The 22,958-nt window shown below is 38.8% G+C and overlaps 2 long non-coding RNA genes and 2 pseudogenes across 4 annotated transcripts in view; 2 read left to right on the plus strand and 2 right to left on the minus strand.

Annotated features, from left to right (window-relative positions):
* LOC148740383 (uncharacterized) overlaps positions 1 to 22,958 on the plus strand; it is a 120,024-nt gene that overhangs the window by 73,083 nt on the left and 23,983 nt on the right. The gene's annotated exons all lie outside the window — the stretch shown is intronic.
* LOC148740388 (uncharacterized) overlaps positions 1 to 22,958 on the minus strand; it is a 77,156-nt pseudogene that overhangs the window by 26,783 nt on the left and 27,415 nt on the right. The gene's annotated exons all lie outside the window — the stretch shown is intronic.
* Positions 692 to 8,884, plus strand: LOC148740392 (uncharacterized; annotated as a pseudogene). The gene is made up of 5 exons (XR_015996755.1): positions 692 to 1,817; positions 3,679 to 3,818; positions 3,920 to 4,936; positions 5,645 to 6,594; positions 6,921 to 8,884. The product of XR_015996755.1 is annotated as an uncharacterized LOC148740392 (transcript).
* LOC148740393 (uncharacterized) lies at positions 12,055 to 13,088 on the minus strand. The gene is made up of 3 exons (XR_015997151.1): positions 12,715 to 13,088; positions 12,381 to 12,461; positions 12,055 to 12,167 (listed from the first exon to the last, which is right to left on the minus strand). It is a non-coding gene; the product is annotated as an uncharacterized LOC148740393 (long non-coding RNA).

The following is a 22,958-nucleotide window of genomic DNA, read 5'->3' on the forward strand; positions in this document are numbered from 1 at the left end:
CAACCCTGGCAATTCCGTTTATACGGTCAATAATCAAGGGCCCAGAACCGCTGACAGTATTACTGAGCTATCGGCCAATTTAAGAGGTCGTGACTGTAAATATCGAGAATCGCTGGCAAGGCTAAAAAAATCGAAAATTCTGATAATTTCCCTGGGAAACCCCTTTAGGGAGATGTATTCGAAAAAAATATTTCAAAGTTTGAAAAATCAAATGTCTACGAGAAAATAGGGAAAAACGAAAATTCGGGTTTTTACCTAATTAATTATGCGAAAAATACAGTAAAACTGAGCAACTTTAGTGTGCTAGTACTGAGGGAGGATGTTTCGTAAGAAATCGGCAGTATTTTTAATGAAAAATATAATTCATTTGATTGTTATTTATGGCACTTTTAGGAGCTTTGGTTTAATTTTAAAATTTACATGATTTTTTAACAAAGTACTCTCAAACACTTGTTGTAAAAAGCGAAAAATCGAGCAACTTCAAGCCTTGAAAACACGTCTTGGTATGTGAGAAATCATGTCAAACTGCATGCTGGCACAAAGTTTAGTCCTTATACAAAAATAATATGAAATAAAAGTTTTGGGTAATTCAGAAAAGTGCCGGCAAAATAAAAGAGTTTGCGACGCACTGTGGCTAAGGTCAGAAATTTGCATGATGATCAGTTGTAGAAATCGTACTGGAGAGCTGCGAAGTAAACAAGATAGTTAAAGATGGTTAAAAAATTTTTGATATGGAGATGATATGAAATTATTCAGTAAGAAATCCGTAGACATTGCTGAAGAGGACTGTAAATTGATGTGTAGATACGAAATTTTCTGATAATTTGAATTTCAGAAGACTCTGTTATTGTTGACCCGCTATTTCAACAGCACTACCTACACCTAACTATAGATAAGGGCCGCTGTATAGTTCACCATTTTTGTTGACCAGGTGTTTATTATCGACATTATTCTTAGTTGAATAGCTACGTTTTCTGCAACTGCGATAATATGATTTCTTTTGAATTATCGTGGATATCTTGAAAAAAGTTATGTGAGTAAACAAAGTCACGCAACACCGTAAGCTTCTGCCGTGTATTTTTTCACCACAAGATAACAGCCAAACTGTTTATTACGATATTTACCCTAATATTTTTCGGAAAAATGGCCACATTTCTGTCATAAAACTTGATAAAAAGGACTAATGTCACGGTAGCAGTTAAACCGTGTTGCAATCTGGGCCATCATTTTCCATGTTGCAGTCACGCTCTTCCTCTTAAAGGTAAACACGTACTAGGTTTTTCACAGAGCAAGAAAAGATAACGATGTCATTTTGTAGCTTTGCTTCTCTTCTTGGGGGGGCTTGTGGTGCAAGTTCTGAAAATCCAAACGTGACCGACTTTGTCGAGTTGAAAGACTGTACTAGAGATGTTACAGCTCACTTGAAGAGTTGTAACATTTTGACGGATGTTGAAAACGTCAGCAACGAGAGGAAATTATTACTTACACGGGCAGGTTAATAAAGATCATTTTGATTTACAATTTTCGATTACAACATGAATACATCTGGACTATTCATTTATACAGCAATAATTTACCAATTAAGTTTTCTTTACCAGGGATTTTCATCACACAGGACAGTCAGTTGCATATGACGGTATGCCCTAAACACAGAGACGCGTGCGGTACTCGCTGGCGAACAGGCAAGACTAGATGTTGCATTCCAGCAGAAGTAGCGGGTCACAAGTCGACAACCTGTCGAGGTGATCGTGGAATTGACAGAAAACAATCTTGTTTTGTTTTTAAAGAAACTGGAATGCTGGTCACAGTTGGGTCGCGTAAGTGCAGTTAAACCGTACACTGCTTTAGTAGGAGAAATAAATATTTGTTATTTTCCGGCTGGGAGGTTCGTACGGTGAAAAACGGTGACCTCGGTCTTGAAAATGTTGCCCGAAGCCGTAGGCCAAGGGCAGCCTTTTTAAGACCGAGGTCACCGTTTTTCACCATACGGACCGACCCTTAGCCGGTAAATAAACCTTTTTTTTTTTTTTAACTTAACGAAATTCTTTCCGAAAGAACCCGAATCGTGATTTAGAGCTGTAAATACAGCAAGATCTTCCATAAGCTGAGCAATTTTTGAGCGAGTAAATGCCGTGGTTAAAATAGAGGTGATGCAAACTATAGAGAGATGCTTTACTGAAACATTTCCATTTGCCTATTGATAAAGGTGATTTAAAACGCTTCCAAACAAACTATAAAACATTATTTTTACAAGTATCTATCACAAACTGACACCTGTCAATTAGAGAGTGCGTAAGAAAAAAAAAAAGCGCATGTACTCTTTTGAAAAACAACCAGACTAGTTTGGCAAGGACTGTCTTGTCAATGTTTTCTTTAAGAACAGTCAATGATCTTATGAAAACTAATGTTCACTCTCATCGAAAATTAATTGATGTACAAGGATTTACCTCTGTTCGTTAAGTAAACGGCGAGGAAAGTAATTGTAAGTAAATTCAAATTTTTTATTTTGAAGTTGTGAGAGTTTGCTCTTTTGTTTTCTGCAATGGCGTGTGTAAATCTGATCTTTCCTCCATAAAAACTAAATTCGGATGATACACTCCGACGAGACACAAGAGCATTTAATGCGGCCTTTTCTAATCGAATTCCTTCAGTTTCTGTTGTGTAATTCATGGTTAAAATTTTCAAATTGAACGGACTTGGAAAGACTCACCGAGAGCGTATATTTGTTGGAGAACTGAAATTAAAACTTTGCTTGCTCTTTTATTACGAACAAATTGTTTGAGAAAATTCAGATATTGAATGAATGAAAGTTCCAGCGATTAGTTCAACTGTAACCAAATACCTCCCATTTTAACTTTCTGGGTACTTTTTGTGAACGATTAAAATTAATTATAGACGGTTTTTAGACCCCTTGTTAACCAACGTAATGACACTATTGCTTATGCAAATGAATTCTGAAACCAATACGAGATATATTAGTGAAAAATGGCAACGAAAGTAGGGATGTACTCGGCGACTCACGAAAGCGTTACCGTTACCGTGGGTAGAGATAGGAAAATACTGACCGGGTAAAGAACCAATCAGATTGCAGGATTCGTTACCGTGCCCTCTGAGAAAAATTAAGTAAATCAAATACACTCTTATTGCTTTGACCCTCTTTTGACAAATGAAAGGGACGCACTGTGCCCAAGAGGATGAGGAACGCCAACAAACGGCCAATATTGCAGACAACTGAGTCAGTGGTCTCTTTCCTTGCCTAAACTATCGTTGGAAATGCTCCTTCGGAGCAAAATAGCCGACCGAATAGCCATTTAGGGGTGGAACAGGGGGTCTCCTGTCGGGTTCGGTACGGGTATCTTGCCTTCCCGGCTCCCACCCCTTTTTTCTTAGCTTGCTGTCTTTATCCATTCTTCGATTGCCAAATATTTAAAAGCATTGTTGCGTGGTTTCAACAAATTTCTCCCGCTTCCCACTATTTTCTAACTCGCTCTTCTTGCCCTTTCCTCTCCCGCCCCCTATTCTCCCGGGCGCTCACCTCGAAGTATCCCCTTTTAGGTTACGCTAAAGTACGAGTGAGCGTTAATCAGTAAGAAGGACTTAGAATACCACCGTTTCTGTTACCATGCCCATTTATCCTTCCCTAACTCTTCTGTTTTTTTTTTTTTTTTCGATCCGTAGCTATTTGCAGGCAATGCCGGGATCATCTGGGTAAAATGATGGTGTCTACTTCTGCGAACTCTACAGAAACTGCCTTTTCTTCACCAACAGTTGTTGTTGAACCCGTGTCCGTACAGAAAAGACAGGGAACATTTTTATTGGTAATTGCCGTTTAAACAGGTAGGCAGTCCATAGGTTTAATCAGTATCTTGCATTAATTTGCGATCATTAAATTACTTTTCATATTTTTTCCTCCCATAAGGAAGCCGAGGCAAGTAGTACAGAAGATATATGTGAGAATGTAAAACACCTTTCCACTGAGGACAGCTACATTTTTGGGTCATCCGAAAACACAAGTACAACTAGCTCAGGTGAAGTGGTTCTTTGTGCCAACAAACTTTTAAGGCTGCTTAATGAATTCCTTTCGGAGTGTGACGTAAAAGTGGTTGATAATCCACAGTTTGAGTGGTTAAAGAGTGCTGATAGAACGAAACGAAGGTACATACAACACACTAGAGATATCCTCGTCGCAGTGTTAAAGGTTGTGTCCCCCGAAAACTCAGGTTATCTTTGGTCAGCACTACAAGCTTCAAGGGCCGTCAATGATGAGCTTGGTTTAGAGGGTATAATGCTCCCATCCCAACGTCTTTACCTCGAGGCCATAGCAGAAACTTACAAAAATGCCGGCAGCTGGGACACACGGAGACAAATCCTTTCAATTATGACTGCCGCTGCGAGTTTTTCTACTATACAAGAATTTATTCCCGGTCTGACCCAGTAGAGATACACTGTGGCGAACTTACATCGCCTTCAGCATGGAGTAGCGACGCCCGTTCCTGTAGGGCCTTCAGCGAGGGTACGGATAGACGAGGCCCAACTTGACCATTTTTTGCAGTTCATTACAAGCCCACATATTATTCAAGATATGCCTTTTGGTCAAAGGAGTCTACGACTGTCCAACGGTAACGTATTGGAAGTACCAAATGTAGTTCGGTGTCTAATACCAGAGGAAATTGCTGTTCAATATGAACAATATTGCAAAGAAGTCGGATTTATCCCTTTCAGTAAAAGAACACTACTGCGTGTATTAGCTGCTTGTAGCGCGACGGTCAGAAAGAGCCTCCAGGGACTAGACTATTTTGCAGCCGATGGAGCCTCTGCATTTGACAAGATGATTTCACTCCTAAATCAACTTAAAGGCCTGGTTGAAGATACCACGGTAAGAGGATGGCAGGAAAAGCTCAAGAACTCAAAACTTTACCTAAAGGCGGACTTCAAGGTAAGATATTGCTTAAAGAAATAATAGTCTACTTTCGGGTTTGCTATGACCGCTGAATGAAAGAAGTGAAGAAGCATTTTTTACAGGCTTAGCCTCCATCTGAAATTCCCATCCAACAAGAAGAAGACCTGTTTGTTATTCTATCCATTGTGTATTTTTAAATTTCAAACACTTACCAGCCGGAATTTGTGAATATTTCACCTTATGTCGAGGCTAACCTTGTATGAGTGCGTTCATAATGTCTGTCTTCAGCGGTAACTTTAAATTCGAAAATGGAGTAGTTTTTAAAGTTCATTAACTCCCATTCTCTTCCTGTTATTGATTTCAGGGTGGGCTTTAACATCGCCTACATTTGTGATTTTCTCTACCTCGGCCCTGATCATCCATGCTGGTTTTATAACTTTAGTGTATAAGCCTCGTATTTGTCTTTGCCAAGTTACTGCTGCACGCGAAAATCAAGCACGCGAGCCGCGATAAACGATAACGTCGGGGTTTGCAAACACGCTGGCTGAGATAAGAACTATACGGATGAGAAAATGCAGACTGCAAGCAGTCTATTATAACTTAGAAGTGATCAGTCTTTTTTCACAAATTACAACTAATAGCAACAAAAACCATTTTACATACTTGAAACGGAGGGTGGGGCGAGTGCTTTAAGTTTTTGTTTTTCTGCGTTTACATACTAAGAAAATAATGGTATATTGATAGGTGCACGTTGACGATGAGGCTACCATAACAGATCATTGTATGTCATATGCTTTGAGTGATCCGAGTGACAGCTGTTTTCAGCAGAAGTGCCAACATACCCATGAGGACCACTGTTTTCAATGTGAAGAGCTTGGTACTGTTCTAGATGAGATTCAAGGGGCTGTTGAAGAGGCTTATTTTCACACGAAAGATGATCATGACGAAGCCACCTACTTGGTAAAACACAGCAAGGACGTAATTCATGCTTGGAAGGCTCACCAACTCCGTACAGTGAGGCAAGACCAGTCTAGATTGAAGATTCTCAGAGAGCTAGATAGTGGTTCAGTCTTTATTACCCAGGACTGGGTCATGAAATTTCTACCGCGCAAGTATCGTGAATCTCAGTCAGACTGGTTCGGTAAGCGCGGCATCTCTTGGCATATATCCGTTGTCGTGCGCCGCCGAGCCAACCAGTTTGAGTCACAAGGATTTGTACATATTATCCAGAACTGCACCCAAGGAGGTTCCGCTGTGGTCTCCATTATGGCACATATCCTTAGAACTTTGAAATCAGAGCACCCAGAAATCAATCAAGCATTTTTTCGTCAAGACAATGCAGGGTGCTACCATAGCACTTATACTATGTTGTCAGTGCCAACAATAGAAAAAGAAGCAGGAATTCACGTTGCTGAGGTAGCCTTCTCAGATCCCCAGGGTGGAAAAGGGCCTGCTGATCGTATGGCTGCAACAATTAAAGGACACATAACACGATTCATAAACGAGGGGAACAATGTTACCAATGCGAAGGAAATGAAAAACGCAATTCTATCCCATGGGGGTCTACCAGGGATTCGTGTAGTGTTGTTAGACAGTCTTGGGGAACGCGAAACTGTTCCCCCAACGCAACAGAAGATTAATGGCATCAGTAAACTGAACAACTTCAGATTTTATCCCGGTGGAATGAGGGTGTGGTAGGCATTTGATATAGGCCCCGGCAAATGCATCTCTTTGGAAGGAACAAATAGCAAACCTTACGTTATATTCTCTATCCAGTTTCTAGCTATAATGTAGCGTGATCTCTCTTTAGTTTTGAGACTGAAAACCTCAGCGAGGGAAAGCTTGAAATCAAGATCACTTAAAAACATCAAACCTGTCGTCAGTTTTTGTTATAAAAATTTATTTCAATTTTTTTTTTTTTATTTAGAACACTATACTAGAAAAATAAACTTTTACTGTGTGAATCGCAGGAAATCTCACTCTGGATAATGGTTTGGTGTGTTTGATTTTTTTGTTAATCTTTGATGTTATTATTTTCCACAGAACGCTACTACCAAAATATTTCGGTTACTTTTTCCCCCGGAGAATTTAAAGAGATCGCCCCAAGGAGAAAACTTAAAGAGCCCACTAAAACTTTCACAACGGATCCCGCAGAGGAAGAGGACTACGGCTGTGAAGCGAAAGGCGATGATCAAGTGTTTCCATGTCCAAAAGAGGGCTGCACACGTACTTTCCAACGGCACTCTTCTCTGGAAAAGCATCTCGCGTTCGGAACATGCACAAAGACGGTTGAAAGAGAGACACTTCTTGATAAAGCGAAGGTTAAGTATGCTGCAAGGCTAGTGGAAGGTTCAAGTTCCGTGCCAACTATTCCTCTACTTCCTGAAACCTGTCCTCGTACCACTGGATATGTGACACCGTCGGAAGGCTTCGCTTTAAAACAAGTTAAGAAAGCTTACCGGTTTGACGAAAAGCAACGAGAGTATCTAACTGCTAGATTTACCATCGGACAAGAAAGTGGCAAAAGGGTCGACGCGTAAATGGTTGCAACAGAAATGAAAAGAGCAAAGGGATCCAACGGGGAGCGCTTGTTCAGTGTCTCTGAGTTTTTGACAACTCAACAAGTAGCTTCATTTTTTTTCCAGAATGGCAGCAAAAGTGAAACAGCAGACAGCCCCCTGCGCACAAGCTGTAACTGAGCAAGATCTGGTTGCTATGGAGGAAGAATCTAATTTTTCAAATGCTAAGGAGTCTATTTTTGAGCTGTTAAATGTAACTCATCCTATTAATTACCAACAGTAAAACATCTGTTCCATAGTCGAGAGTAACACACTCAAAAATCTCAAACTTGCAATCTTAAAACTCCTTTGCGAGAGTCTCAATCTTGCATTACCACCTAAGGTTGATCAGAGAAAAAAGACATCTTACATCGCTCTGCTCGAAGACCTAGTTAGATGCTGCTCTTGCAGTGCAGTTTAAAAGGCAAATGGCCAAAGGCTGCTTAAAAAAATGATATGAACGTTGATATAAAACGAAAGGCAAGGAGCATATTTTGGATTGGAGGAGGTATTGTAGTTCCCGCGTAGTGTGAGCTTATCGGCACCGACCTACCTATGAGGGTCCTGGGGCCTCCCCTCCGAGGAGAGCTTCCTTTTACCTGTTTCTTAGTGCGCCTTTCTTAGTAGAGAAAGACTGCTGATAGGGTGTCCTGGGATATGCTCCCCCCGCAAATTTTGAAATCTAGAGCTTCTGAGGACACGGGAAACACGCTTCTGTCCTAAGAAAAAATTGTCAATTTTTTATCACAAAGATTAAAATGAATAATATTGATAATAATAAATTGCTCTTGGTGGGGCTACAGCCCACTGAACCCCATAGCTCCGCGGCCCCCGTATTAAGGGCGCAGGCCGGAAATGAAAAAGTCCCCTTCGAACCGCACTTGGCAGTCAGCCTGGAGTCAGACAGGATCAGGCCGGCTGAATGTTGTTCGATGAAGACTCATAAAAAAATTGATACAAATAATTTAAAACGAGATATATAGGACTGGATGCTTTAGAATGGAGTTTTGACGAAAAAGAAGATCGTGTCCGCTTTATTCGGCAACTTCACCTTTGATCCAACGTGACAATTGTCACGCAATAGAAACATTTTGCTTTTCGTCAAGACAGTATCGAGAATTAAAAACAAAAAAACCATTAGCTTAAAGAATTAAACGCTATTAAATACTGGTCATTATTCTTGTAAATTTTATGTTGTAGCCGTCAAAAGAGCCCTTCCTAAACCAGAACCGTTAGGCGGTAAGATTTCTACAACTGATTTCCATCATGCAAACTCGTGACTTCTGGCCACAGTGCGTCGCAAAGGTTTATGTTTTGACAGCACGTTTCTGAGTTACCCAAATTTTTTATTTCATAGTATTTTAGTATAAGGACCAAACTTTGTGCCAGCATGTAGTTTGACATGATACCATACATACCAAGAAGCGTTTTGAAGGCTTGAAGTTGGTCGATTTTTCGCTTTTTGCAACAAGCGCCTAACAGCACTTCGTTAAAAAATCATGTGAATTTTAAAACTAAACCAAAGCTCCTTAAAATTCCACAAATAAAAATCAAATAAATTATACTTTCAACTAAACCCCCCCAGGATATCTTACGAAACATCCTCCTTCAGTACTAGCACGCTTAAGTTGCTCAATTTTGCTGTATTTTTTGCATAATTAATTAGATAAAAACCCCAATTTTCGTTTTTCCCCATTTCCTCGGACACATTTGATTTTTCAAACTTTGAAATATTTTTTTAATACATCTCCCTAAGGGGTTTTTACAGGTAAATCATCAGAATTTTCGATTTTTTTAGCCTGGCCAGCGATTCTCCATATTTACAGTCACGACCTCTTAATGGCTGGTCTAAATACATTTTCGTTTCCCTTGTAAGAACTGCAGTCAGTGCATACAACATTAACCAAGAAAAGATAAGAGACTCGGAGTTTAAGGCAAAGTTGAGGCGTCGGGCTTCTGTCGTGCCAAACTAAACGGCAAGTGCGCTCAAGAAAACGTTCGGCAGAAACATAATTTTGATTCAGACGTGGTACCACTCGTACCAGGAGGAAACGAAGCAACGTGACAAACCTCCCCTTACCTTCCCGCGAAAACGCAGTCGCACCAGAATGCATCAATATAATTTTTGAATGTTGTTTGGGTCGGCAAAAGCACGATATCTGAATAGCTATCGTGCCAGAATCGTGTAGCACGGCAGACCTTTCCGTCACTAACTGCTTTGCCGTGCTTTAAAAAAATGTTATTCTGACACTGTGCTTTTGCCGTATTCAGTTTCTAGATGTAGTTCGGCTCGGTTGAAGGGCGACCTTTGACCTTCGAAACTTGTCCAGAACGGCGAAATGAGTAAATACATGGAAGGGTGGGTAACAATCAGGATGGATATCGTGACCATTAAGCACCATCTTGTTTCTTTATATTTGTTAGGACAATTGCGAATGGGTATTTGGATGAAGTGGCAAAATAACAGGGAAAATTACCAAGGATCCTAATAATATTCCCGCAAAAAGGACTTTCTACCGATATATACATATATATATACGGCACGATGAAGCAATCTGTACGCCCATCAAACACTCCTCCAAGATTCTTCCAGCATTTGAATTAAAAATAAAGGAGTAACTGGAGTCGATATACATTTCAATAAAGATATATAGCAAAAATCATTCAGTCTAAGATTGAAAACCACATTCATACTAATAAACACTTCCACTTTCAATATAACGAAATTCATTGATCACGAGGCATACAGGTCTGCCTTAGTTTATTTAACGTATAGTCAAAGAAGAGGACTAGATTTGATATACATTGACATAAAGATATTATGGCGCATACAACAATCTGTAGGCTGATAAAACACAACTTAAAGATTCTTCCAGCAATTACAATTAAGAATTAAAACTAATTCATCATCATCATCATCATCATCATCATCATCATCATGGTCATCGTCGTTGTCATCATCATCATCATCATCATCACCATCATCATCATCATCATCATCATCATCATCATCATCATGGTCATCGTCATCGTCATCGTCATCGTCATCATCATCATCATCATCATCATCATGGTCATCGTCATCATCATCATCATCATCATCATCATCATCGTCATCATCATCATCATCATAAGGAAAGCAAAATATAAAAGAAACTTGCCTTCACTATAAAGGTCGGTTTCAGTGCGTATCTTCGTAGTGATATTACTACGTAAGTTCCCCACGTCATGTGTATCTTCATCGGAAGCAAAAAAACAAGTAAAACTCACGATTAGTCTCGTCTTTTAATTCCCACTGGTAAGAAAATTATAAAGTGAGCGGACGCTCACTACACGAACAGTAATGGAAAAGGAATTCAAAACGAAACGCTATCTCTCTCTCTAAGGCTAAAACACTGAACAACGGGGCCACTGTTCAGATAACTTTAACTTTGGCCGAGCAAGTCCTGGGAAACGCAAAGAATTGACCAGGACACAGCTTGGCATTCTCTTCGGGGTCCCCTATTACGAGCGGAGGTGGCATTTCCCCTTCCTTGCTGTCGACCCATGTAACAAGGACGACATCGACGCCGGCAGGGAGAGTCTGGCCATGCAGGGTCCTCCGACTCGGCTGCAGGTAGCCGACCGCCAAGTACTTGTCGTCCACCCGATAAAATACGACGGACGTTTCTTCAGTGCGGTGTGATCCTACAAAAAAATGCAACAAAAGCAATTGTCAGTATTCTCTAATATAGCGACAACAGCAAAGCAAGTCAAAAGCACACAATTTCGGAAAACTTACAAAAAAAAAAGTGAATCTGACTTTAAAATAGTGAACCAGTTTTCTCCCAGCATAAATTATTCATTGAAAAGGCATCAAAAATTAGGTAGAAAACAACACTGTAGCTTTGCTCTTTTGGGAACTGAAGGACGGATATAGATACAGATTTAAAAAAGCTACATGTTTTATGTTCTGTGACAGTCTTGCTGAAAATACTAACAGTTCAAAGGGTATCGAACCAGAGAGTAGTGAAAGTTATCCACGATTAATTGAAAATCAATAACAAGTATGATATTATTACAGCAAAAATACTACTCAAAATAAAATGGTATGTTATCTAAAATATAGACTGTCCTTGTCCAATCTTTAATGACCTTATCAGTCTGTGCACTTATCTGCAAGTATGTTGGCCGTTATGACATTATTAATATCACCATATAAACTTCCCACTGAGCTCCCTCTTGTGCAATGCTGCTCAAAAAAGTAGAAGAGAGAATACAATTATTATTTAACATTACAAATGCTATACTCACCTGATTGCCCTGCTATTTGCCTCTGTGGTAGCTCTTTAGGGGAGTCTCTAGGCTCTTCCAGGCCGGTACTTTCCTTAGCTGTAAAGATAAGTTTACGCCTCAGTACTGTTGCTATAAAACTAATTACTTTGGGGTATGAGTAGTAATAGCTGCCTTCAGGGGACAATGTTTGACACCAATGTTGACTTGTGACCGTTTCATTCCATGGCATGATAAATGCGATCAATAAACTATCCCCTTTGTCACTCTTCAACACTGCTGCTTGAAGTTGTGGAAGACGAGTATGATGACAATCAAGAAAAACTATTATTAACATTAAAATGCTTTACACTCACGTGATTGACCTGCTGTCGACCTTTTTCGTGGAGGCTCTTGAGAGGAGCGACTAGGCTCTCCCAGGGCAGTGCTTTCCTTAGCTGCAAAGGTAAGTCTACTCGTCACTAAGATCATGTTAAAATAGACCTGTTACTTTAAAACCAATTTATACCTTGGTGTATGAATAGTTATAGCTGGCTGCCTTTAGGGAGGCAATGATTTGTCACTCTTCAACACTGTTGCTCAAAGTTGTAGAAGAGTTGAGTGGTAAACAAGGAATAAGGATTTTTTACCATTACAAATGTTATACTCACGTGATTTCCGTGCTGTTGGCCTCTTTCGTGGAGGCTCCTTAGAGGAGCCTCTGGGCTCTTTCTGGTCAATGCTTTTCTTAGCTGTAAAGGTAAATTCATGCTTCAGTTGGATGCTTTGAAACTAATTTCTTTGGTGTATGAATAGTAATAGCGGCCTTCAGGGGAAGCACCGATTAACAACAAATGTCGACTTGTGACCGTTTCATCGAAAGTCGTGATTATAGTATCTAAACTACCCAGTTTGTCGCTGTTCCACACTGCTACTCGAAGTTGTGGAAGAGTGAGTGGTGAACAAGGAATAACTATTATTTAAGGTTACAAATGCTACACTCACACGATTGCCCTGCTGTCTGCCTCTTTCGTTGAGGCTTTTTAGAGGAGTCTCTATGCTCTTCCAGGCCGGTGCTTTCATTGACTGTAAAGTTAAGTTCGCGCTTCAAGTAAAACTAAATATACCTGTTGCTTTTAAACCAACTACGTTGGTATATGATTTATTTTATTTCATTTTTTTGGCCAAGATCATTCTCTATTATGATATCTCATTCATCACTGTAGTTAAAGTATTACGCAGGAAGTCTCAGAAGCCTTTCTAGCTAATAGCTAGCTGCCTTAAGGGATCGAGGACATGATTTGTTTCTCTGCAACACTTTCGCTCGAAGTTGTAGAAGAGTGAGTTGTGAAAAAAGGATAATTATTATTAAACGTTACAATGCTATATAGCTCACATAACTGCCCATCTGTTGGCCTCCTTTGAGGAGGTTCTTTAGGGGAATCTCGAGGATCTTCAACGCCAGTGCTTTCCTTAGCTGTAAAAGTAAATTCCTGCTTAAGTGAGATTAAATATACCTGTTGCTCTAAAGCTTATTACGTTGGTGTATGAATCAGTAACAGCAGGCTGCCAAGTCAGGGACTCAGGCAATGATTAACAACAATGTAAATCACCCAAATGTATAGTTATCTCTTGTTTTAAATAAATAACTACAACTGTAGGTATTTATGGTAGCCATAGATACGGGCTAATTTACAACTCACACATGCATGTTAGACCACCCCATATGTACATGATTTATTCCCTAATGAATCTTTCAGTTCAAAGCTTTCCTTAGCAACAAGGTAAGTGCAGTAAAACTTGTGTGCGCAAGTCAAGATTGCTTCTGCCTTCACTTGTGATTAGATTTGGTTTACTTACACTTCTGATTGGTTGAGAAAATGGCACAGATTTTTTTAAGCATTCACCAAACATGCAGTTTTTAAGACCAATCACAGTAATGCAAAACCAAAGTAAATGCAATTTTTTTGGGACTCTCAAGTAAAAACTACTCTATTCCAATAAGTATTGCAGCTCTTCATGGAAAATGGTATATCACACTCCCCCCCCCCCCCAACACTGATCTGTCTGCTTGCCTCAACAATTCAATGATACCCATTCATTCATTCATTCATTCATTCATTCATTCACTCACTCACTCACGCACTCACTCATTCACTCACTCACTCACTCACTCACTCACTCATTCATTCATTCACTCACTCACTCACTCACTCACTCACTCACTCATTCATTCATTCATTCATTCATTCATTCATTCATTCTCAGTTGAGTAGTACTGTGAGAATAAAGTGACCAAAAGTACAGCACAGCAATGGCAGCCTGGGCTCAAACCCAGACTGCTCAATCCAGAGTCCAGAAAAATTAAGAGCCATTAGGCCACCATGACTTATGACAATGAGAACATGACAAATCAATTACTCAGTAGTAAAAACTTGTTAATATTTCCTTTTAATTTCACCTAAAGCAAACAGTTTACCAAATTGTTTAGTCAGTATTTACATGTAGACCTGTCACATGCTTGGTGAAACTGGGCATGTTTCTTGTACGACAACACAACACCCTGAACTGGACAAGGCTAGAAATTGAACCAAACCAGTTCCACCAAATGCTTTGCTTACCTTAAAAGAATAAGATATAGTACAACTAAGTAAAAATGGAATACTTGCATGAAGACAGTTGTTCCATCAATTCATCTGGGCTTGGGGTTGATGTTGTTGTGTTTTTTCCCTTTTGCTTACATCTGGCTGAATGAAGAATGCAAATTTCAATAAACTCAATGCATCAGAGGGTAAAGTTAATATGAATGAAGTTACCCAGACAGTTTATGTTATCCTGGCTTGCATATAACATATCACTGATAACCCTGTTTGTGGTCATCTTGTAATGTTTTTTTTCCATTGACTTCATACAAAATTAATCTTGAAGAGTTAGAAGGAGTTATAAGTTATAAGGAGTCTTTATTATTTCATTCTTAAAGGTTCTTCATATTATATTGTTTCTAGTATGCAGTGTCAACTTTATGTAAATGAAGGAAAACAATGACTTTTTTCTAGTTACAATAAACTATACACATAATAACTATACAGTCACATAATAAAAAGTATTAAATACCTTCACAAAAAGCAGCATATAAATTTAAAAAAAGCTGTCCCTCCCTGCAGGGTGCCACCATTGTTGTTTTGTCCCTAATAAAATCATATGCCACCCCAGGGGGGCCATATTTATAGATATTATGGCCTCCGCCATGCTTCTTATGCATGGGCACAACAACATTGTAGTCATGGTAGAGGCGAAGGACATCAGCCTGAAATCCAAAGGCATATAATAAATATGCATTATAGCTTAATCCATGTGTGAAAAATTAATAATTAAAACAATTGACACCTCTTGATTAAAATGAACTGCCTGGTACAATGATGTTTGGTGCTGCACTTAACACAAACACATGTAATTAATGATTGATAGATTCAATAAATTCAATATCAGCAGGAATAATGGAACAACTGAAGTTTTAACAAAAAACTACATCTAGTTAATTAGGCTACATGTACATACCCTGTAATGTAGCTTTCTGGTTTCATGGGTGGAGCTTGTTTTCCCCCTCTTCAACACTTTGTCCCAGTCCTTCTTTTTTTTTTTCAAATTTGTAATTGCATGTAGCTGTTCTACATTTTTTCAGTGCAACAGGGCAATCAGCCAAACAGGATGGACATTTCTTAAAAGAATTAAAGAACAACCAAGGTTATAAAAATATCCATACCAAGCCAAAGGATGGTTATTTGGAAAGTCTGAGGGGGATCAAGGGAGGTCTTAATAGCCAGAGATTTTAAAGGAAAAAATGAAGCTTAAGTGAACTTTCCAGGGGAGGGAGGGTGGGGGTTAGGGGAGGGGGTTAATCCCAAAAAAATATTCGGGAAGGTATACACCTTTTGGGTAACTGGATAATCAGGTTGGAAACTTGTGATTGTAGTCAAATTTAGGAGTACAACACCTCAGTCCATTAGATCGCAACTTTTCTGTCAGAACAGTACAATTTAAGACACTTCGAAAGTTACACATAAAAACTTACTACCATTTTGTTGAGAATCACTACTCGTGTTCTATCACATCATAGATAGAAAGGGTAGAATAGCCAATCAGAGAAATGGATTTGAGATAGAATGCTAGTAGATAAAGGGGGAGTGCAAAGTGTTATTGGCCTTAATTTGTCAACCAATGTTCACACAATGTATGTATGTGATACAATACTTACAGTGAGCTGTGCTTGGAGAATTAGGTAAACTATATTAATAATAATATATGTAGTGTTAATACTTATTGAGGTTTCTGTGATATCCAGAATCATCAAGGTCTTTATCGTTAAAGTTTGTTGCTATCAGCTGAAGACTTTGGCAAAGGCTGATAACATAATCTTGATTTTGATTTTCAATTTCGATTTCTGATAGGTTAAGTCTGCATTTGAGGCAAGTGGCCCATCAGGCCGGAGCTTATCTTGGTTTCTGTAGCATGAAGCAAGTAGAAGTATTCCTACTCCCCCCTAGATGGGATGCTAGTCCATCGCAGGGCTACCCCCAGCAGTAAATTCGCTGGTACCCATTTATACACCTGGGTGAAGAGAGGAACTGCGAGTTTAAGGTGTCTTGCCTAAGTACACAATGCAATGCCCTGGCAGATGGTCAAACCTGAACTATTCAATCTGGAGTCCAACGCACTAACCATTAAGCGACCGTGCCATGCCACTAGAGTTTTATTCAGATCGCAAAGTTTTCATCTGGTAATCAAGGCTTGATGAGTTCAATTGGATACGCCCCAGGGTAGGAGGAGAAAATTTGAACATACAGAGGACTCCGGATAACGTGAACCCTCGCTAATTCGAACCTTGCACTAACTCAAACCGACATCATTATTCCCTTGGAGTCCTTTCATACATTTACTGTAAGTTTACCTCGGTAACTCAAACCCTCAATAACTTGAGCCTCCCACTAACTCGAAGCAATTTTAATTTCCCTTCAGGTCATTTTCTATACAATTTTATCCTCAATAACTCTAACCACCTTTCTCAAGTTGTGTTAAGTAAAAAATATGGTACTGGAGTCTGAAACTTTGAACTTATTTTAAAGCAGTCTAGTGTTGTTCAGCTTTTTAACATGACGGTGCAGTTCAGCGTCATTCAGATTTCTTCAAGCTTTACCTACCTTCTTCTTGAGAGTCAATAATTTTGTGTGTGACGTCATTTGTTCTCAACTTCCAGTAAATCAAACTCTTTTAATTTCCCCTGAAAGTTGGAGTTATTGGGAGTCGACTGCAGTAGTGTACATAGATAGAATGTAATCAATTGAATAAAATATTACGGGCAGAACATTTTGACCACTGTGGCTAATTTGATCTCAGCAGTTATATCTGCTAAATAAAACTTACAAGGTAGGCATTTTGAATATTGGGATGAAAATTATAGTTGTTATACCTTTGCAATAGCATTGCGATACTAGTGAGAATACTGTACGTGGCAGTATTAATACTGTGACTGAACAGAACAGACACGTGAGAACAAGAGAGGCATTTCTTCATTCAAGAAAAAGGATGCTGGAGAGTAATTAAGAACAATGACAACTATCAATAATGTATAGAGAAGTTCTGTCTGGGTCGGACACATATAGTGGCGTCGATGTCGAATAACAACAGAACAGCTCATTAACCCAACGAGTTTAATGACGGCGAAGAACTCCAATGTTTACAAAACGATCCGGTCGCCCTTTCGTCATAAATTACGAGGCTCAGGGAGCCGTAAAAACCACATGACGAAAGGCGGTAAATGAAGGAAAAGAAACAGTTTTACGTATCTAAATTATTTTCAAGCGCTTCACCACGTGCGAAGAAAAAGGGGGGAGAAATTAAAAATTACTACTGAAGAATTGTGGTATACGCGACATACAAAAAAATTGAGGAACGGAAAGGAACGTAACGGACTAACATAAAACCTAGTTGAGGAATAGCCTCAACAAGTTCATAACATAAATTGCAACATTGGATAACCAGGCAGGGCAACATGGTGGGAAATTCAAAGGTTTGCATGGAAACCCAAAGCTAAATTATAATCCCTTTTAGATTGAAACATTTAAGACTCCCTCCTTTAAAAGAAAAGAGTTACAAGACTCAAAATATGCTGTTCATAATGAAATTTAAAACACCGTGGCCATTATTTGACATTTACTTGTAAACATGTTTTCCCATACATTCCCTGTATTTTTTGTAGAACCAATTTAAAGAGAATATATTGGATTTTGCAAAAAATTTAGAGAAATATAAAGACCTGTATACAATCCAGATTTTATTAGTCACATCTTTGGCAAATAAAAAAAGTTTTTCTAAAACAAAACTTGCAAATATATAATTTTAGAAAGAGTCGGTTAGCTTGAATTTCCATACAAACCTTTGAATTTCAAGCCATCTTGTTACTGGCGATTAAAATGTCTCCCAAGGAGGAGGAGGCATCTATGCCAACTCTCCTGTATTATCCGATAGTCTCCCGGATACAGACCGAATCTCCTGGTCTTACAGATGACCAAATCTCCTGGATATCAGGGGCAATGCTCACAATACATGTTTTCACACTCATTTTGACCAATTTTAGCGAAAAAATTGAAATATTTGACGCATTTTTTCGGTTGTTACCCCATTTTTGTGGTCGTGAAGAGCTGATTTCGAAGCAAAATTGGCAGTCTCCCACATTTCTTTCGGTTGGCATATCTGAGGAGGTGGGGGTACGCATGTTGCAATGTCCCTTGATTATGTAGACAAATGTCACATAATCCAAAGCCGTTGTTGTTGATTATTTTTTTACAAGGAACTGGTTTAACACAAGGCTGTAAGGAAACTTGGAAACATTTCAAGAGGGAAAAAATAAACAATGTTGCAAAGATCCAGGGGTGTATTCAAAGGGGAAATTTAGACAAACTGGGCATCCAAAAATGCCATTTTCTGATTTCTGATTTACTTTCATTCTACATTTATCGAATATTTGCGAGCCAATTTTAAAATACTATAATAAGTATAAAACTTTATGATGTCACCGTAGGCTTTATAATAGAGTTTATTGTGTCGCTGTCGCATTTTAGAAACGTGATTGTATCGCTTGCTTGTGTTGCCGTATAAAAATTAATTTCGATCGCCACTATTTAAGGCCACGTTAATCTATTTATTGCTTTCAACGCTTCTTGAAGGCATCTATCACATGAACAAAAAAATGGAAAAAAAAATAGAACTGAAATAGGCACTTACTCTGAACGTCTTTCTGGATACAGACTGCTTTCCTAGAAAAGCATGACCGCCATGCACATATAAATTTTAATTAATGTCAATTTGGAAAGTTTCTAGGAATATTTTAATATGCATGTCAAGGGGTTTATATTCGATCCGATTATATATTTAAATAAAAGTAAGTAAAACTTGTGCGATCATTCAACATATCCTCCCGGTGAGAATAACTGATACGCCTTTCGAAGTTGTCACACTTGATTCTGCGCCACCTGAACTTGAAGAGCTGGAAGCACCGCTTGGAGAAATATCCACCATTTTTTTTTTGTTTTGTTTTTTTTTTTGCTCTGGTGGAGCGTGAAGACAGGGACCTGGGTATGACGTACAGAAATGAACCGGAGAATGATCACAACAATCATTTTCGGACGTGTGGTCAATTGATCCTATTGATCATTTCTCACCGGGAGGATATGTTGCAACAATAATTGGTGTCAGACCTCCAGCAAACCTCTCCTCGACTCTGACGCCTCGTCTCCAATCTTCCCACGGGTGGAGAAACACGTTTCCTGTAGCCCTATATATATATCAGGGGCCTGGGGTCAGGATGTAAGATAACGTTCTGGCTCCGGTTGTTCAAACAGCGGATAACGCTATCCAACGGATAAATCGCTATCCAGCGGATAAGTGTTACCAAAACGTACTGCGCTATCCACCGGATAGAGATTTATCCAGTGTATAGCGTTATCCATCCTTCGAACAACCGGGCCCTGGACAAGTAACTTGATCCCTCACGTGACTCGACCGAGACAAGACTCTAGCAGAGTCCAAAGCTCAGAATTTCATTATCTATGCTTATGAGTCAAAAATGGCCAAATTTCACTTAGATTACGTTTCTCTTTTAATTACTACGTAAAAATTCTTTTTAGATGCTGAAATTGGTTTAACATCAATGAAAGTTTTATTATTATTATCCTTATTATTATTATTGCTATTATGATTATTATCATATAAGGGGCAAAATTACTGAATTGCGATTGGTCAAGACGGAGGGCATTTTTTCTTAAATTTTGCAATTGCCCCGCGCAAAATTACTTGAAAATGATTGGCTGAAAATCGCTTAGCAACGACTGCCAAGGTAAAGAAATTTCTGTTTGTTTTGTAACAATGGCGTCCCGTTTTGCGCGAGATCAGTAAGAAAACATTTTGCCCCTTATATCATAAACAGGTAATCGCATGGTTCCTCGTAAAATTAAGGATTAATAACACTTGTGTTTTCGGAAGTTGCAGAAATTGCCCGAGTCGCCGCGCGACTCGGGCAATTTCAGCAACTTCCGAAAACACGCGTGATATTAATCCTTAATTTTACTCGGCCCCATGCGATTACTTACACTTATTAACTACATGTAACAGTACGTTGCTAATATTACTTAAATCACTTACGGTAATTACAATACTAACAATGTTTACATTAAACAACAACAAACATATGAAACATATGTATGAACTGCGGTTATGAGACGTATATGTGAACGATCCTTCGCAGTAAAGCACTATTAGCTCAATGTTAGCTCAATTGGTAGAGCGCTGCACTAGTATCGCAGAGGTCAGTGGTTCGAATCCCGTACAGGCCTGAAATTTTTTTCAGGTCTGATTTTCACTATTGCTCAAATAGTGCTTTACTGCGAAGGATCGTTCACATATACGTAAATGTTTACATTACTCACAATGCTACCCCTATTACAGTTAATACTTAACTTATAATATATATTCTAGGGAGGCAGACACCACAGTACATCACAGAGACGGTGCAAATACTTCAATTAGATTTTTAATTGATAATGAAAATAGACAATGCAGATGTTTAGTGAGCCATCCATATATTTCCTTTTGGCGCACAGTATCACAACAAAAATTCTGACACAATAATGGTTCTCATCTTCTCCCGAAATCTTGAAGCTTCTTGTTTCTTAAGACAATAAGTTTTTCACTCTCCTTCTTATTAGCTTCTACTTTGCGTAGAAACAAATTAAACTTTGGGATTGACTTCATTCTTCGTCACTCCCTTATACACAGTTTACCGAGCATGATAAAATAATTTAACAGGTCATTTCTATTTAAAAAGCCAATTATAACTTGTTTTAGAGAGTATGTTCAGATGTCCACTCCGAAAATCAGATCAACAATTGCAAAACCTGTTCCAAAACGCTCGCGCATAGGAGCAGTCATAAAAGAGATGGTATAAGTCTTCTCTTCTTTGTAAATTGCACAAAAGGAACACATCTTTGACTCAACTAACCCAATTTTAAATGATTTGGTATTTGTAAACAAGATGTTATTTCATAATTTATATTGGAAAGAAGAGACATTGGGTTTACCAGCCGCGCTGTGGGGGATCGAAAATAATTCATGTAACGGGGTTGAAAGTTCCAAATCGGCTGAAAGAGTTTACAATCCATTCGGATATTTAGCTTTATTAACAATCAGCAGGGAATAGAACTGTTTTGACTAAGCTGAGTACGTTTGGAATTCGATGATATTGTATTTGAACGTCCCAGGACCAAATTCCACCGGTGGAAAAGAGGATAACTTGTCCTCAGACACAGACAATCGTAAGGCAGACCATGTCAAAACATTGGAATCAAGCCCTGCATTCTTTAGGTTTTCAAAAGAGCGTATATTATACAAATTAAATAATAGATCATTAAAATGAATAATTCCGCACTCTGTATATTTTTTATAGAAGATAGATTGTTTATTAATTCTTATCTCTTTATTATTCCAAATTACATAATGAGAATAAATAATATCAAAGAAAGCATTTCTTAAATCTGCCCACCAGTCAAGTAACTGTTGATAAAAACCGTTTAAAATTAAATTGAGATCCATTACATCATAATTGCATTTTAAGAGTAGAGTTCCTCCATATTTTTTCAAATGAAATGCAATTGAAAATACCACTTCTATGGACCTACTCGCTCGTCAAGAACCTGTTGAATCCAGGAGAACCTTAGGGCTTTCATTTGGGTTTCAAGGTCTGTAAGATTTAGACCACCGTTCTTCAGGGAGTTAATGACTGAGAGTCTAGTCAATTTATCTGCACCTTTCCACAAAAATTTACATATTATCCTCTCCATCTGTTGAATGATTTCTTGTCGAGTTTCCAATATTGTCGAAACACATAACAGCTTTAATTTGGTATGATTGAGAAACGATTTTTTGATGTTCACTACGCCAAACAAGGATAAACCACTCAGACTCCATAGGTTTATGGTTTTTTTTTTTTTAATTTGTCTTATTTCTTACTTTCTTTCAGCTCACAGAAAATCGTTGTTTTGGTAATTAGTGGAACTTAGTTAAAGATATCATGGCTAGAAATCATGTAAGGAATTGGCATTCATGGTGGCTCTCAAAATTTTGAAACAAGTACCTTAAGTTTGATGGATAAATATGATTGCTCGGTTCTTTAAGGATGGTTGACTCATGTAATTGTTGAATAATTTTCATCAGAGTGATTCCCGTGAGGATCACCGAATGTGACCATGCTTTCAAAAGACCTGAAGCTCCATCAGCATGTGTTATTGAGCCTTTACCCATGGTACCCCCGCGCTAAACAACATGTACGGTAACAGCAGTAGCAGTAGCAACAACAGCAACAACAACTTGATTACTAGTCAGAAAGCAATGCTACCAAGTTTTTACTTATTCAGTGCACGTTCCCTTTTTCTGAAGCTAGACGAATTGACAGCATTGCTGGCAACGTATCCAGTTGACTTATTAGTCGCTATCACAGAGTCGTTGTTGCGTAGTAATATCGATGACAGCCTTTTATCAATCAGTGCTTTCAATCCCTTCCGCAAAGATCGAGTAGCTGGCCGAACTGGCGGAATCTACGTTTACTTGAACAACGTAATACCTTGTAGACGGCGATTGGACTTAGAAAACCCGAACCCAATGCCTGTGGCTCACTTTTGCGCCCCAAACGCCGGGCTAGA

The sequence above is a fragment of the Stylophora pistillata genome, chromosome 2, assembly GCF_964205215.1.
Source record: "Stylophora pistillata chromosome 2, jaStyPist1.2, whole genome shotgun sequence".
In the NCBI taxonomy this organism is placed as follows: domain Eukaryota; kingdom Metazoa; phylum Cnidaria; class Anthozoa; order Scleractinia; family Pocilloporidae; genus Stylophora; species Stylophora pistillata.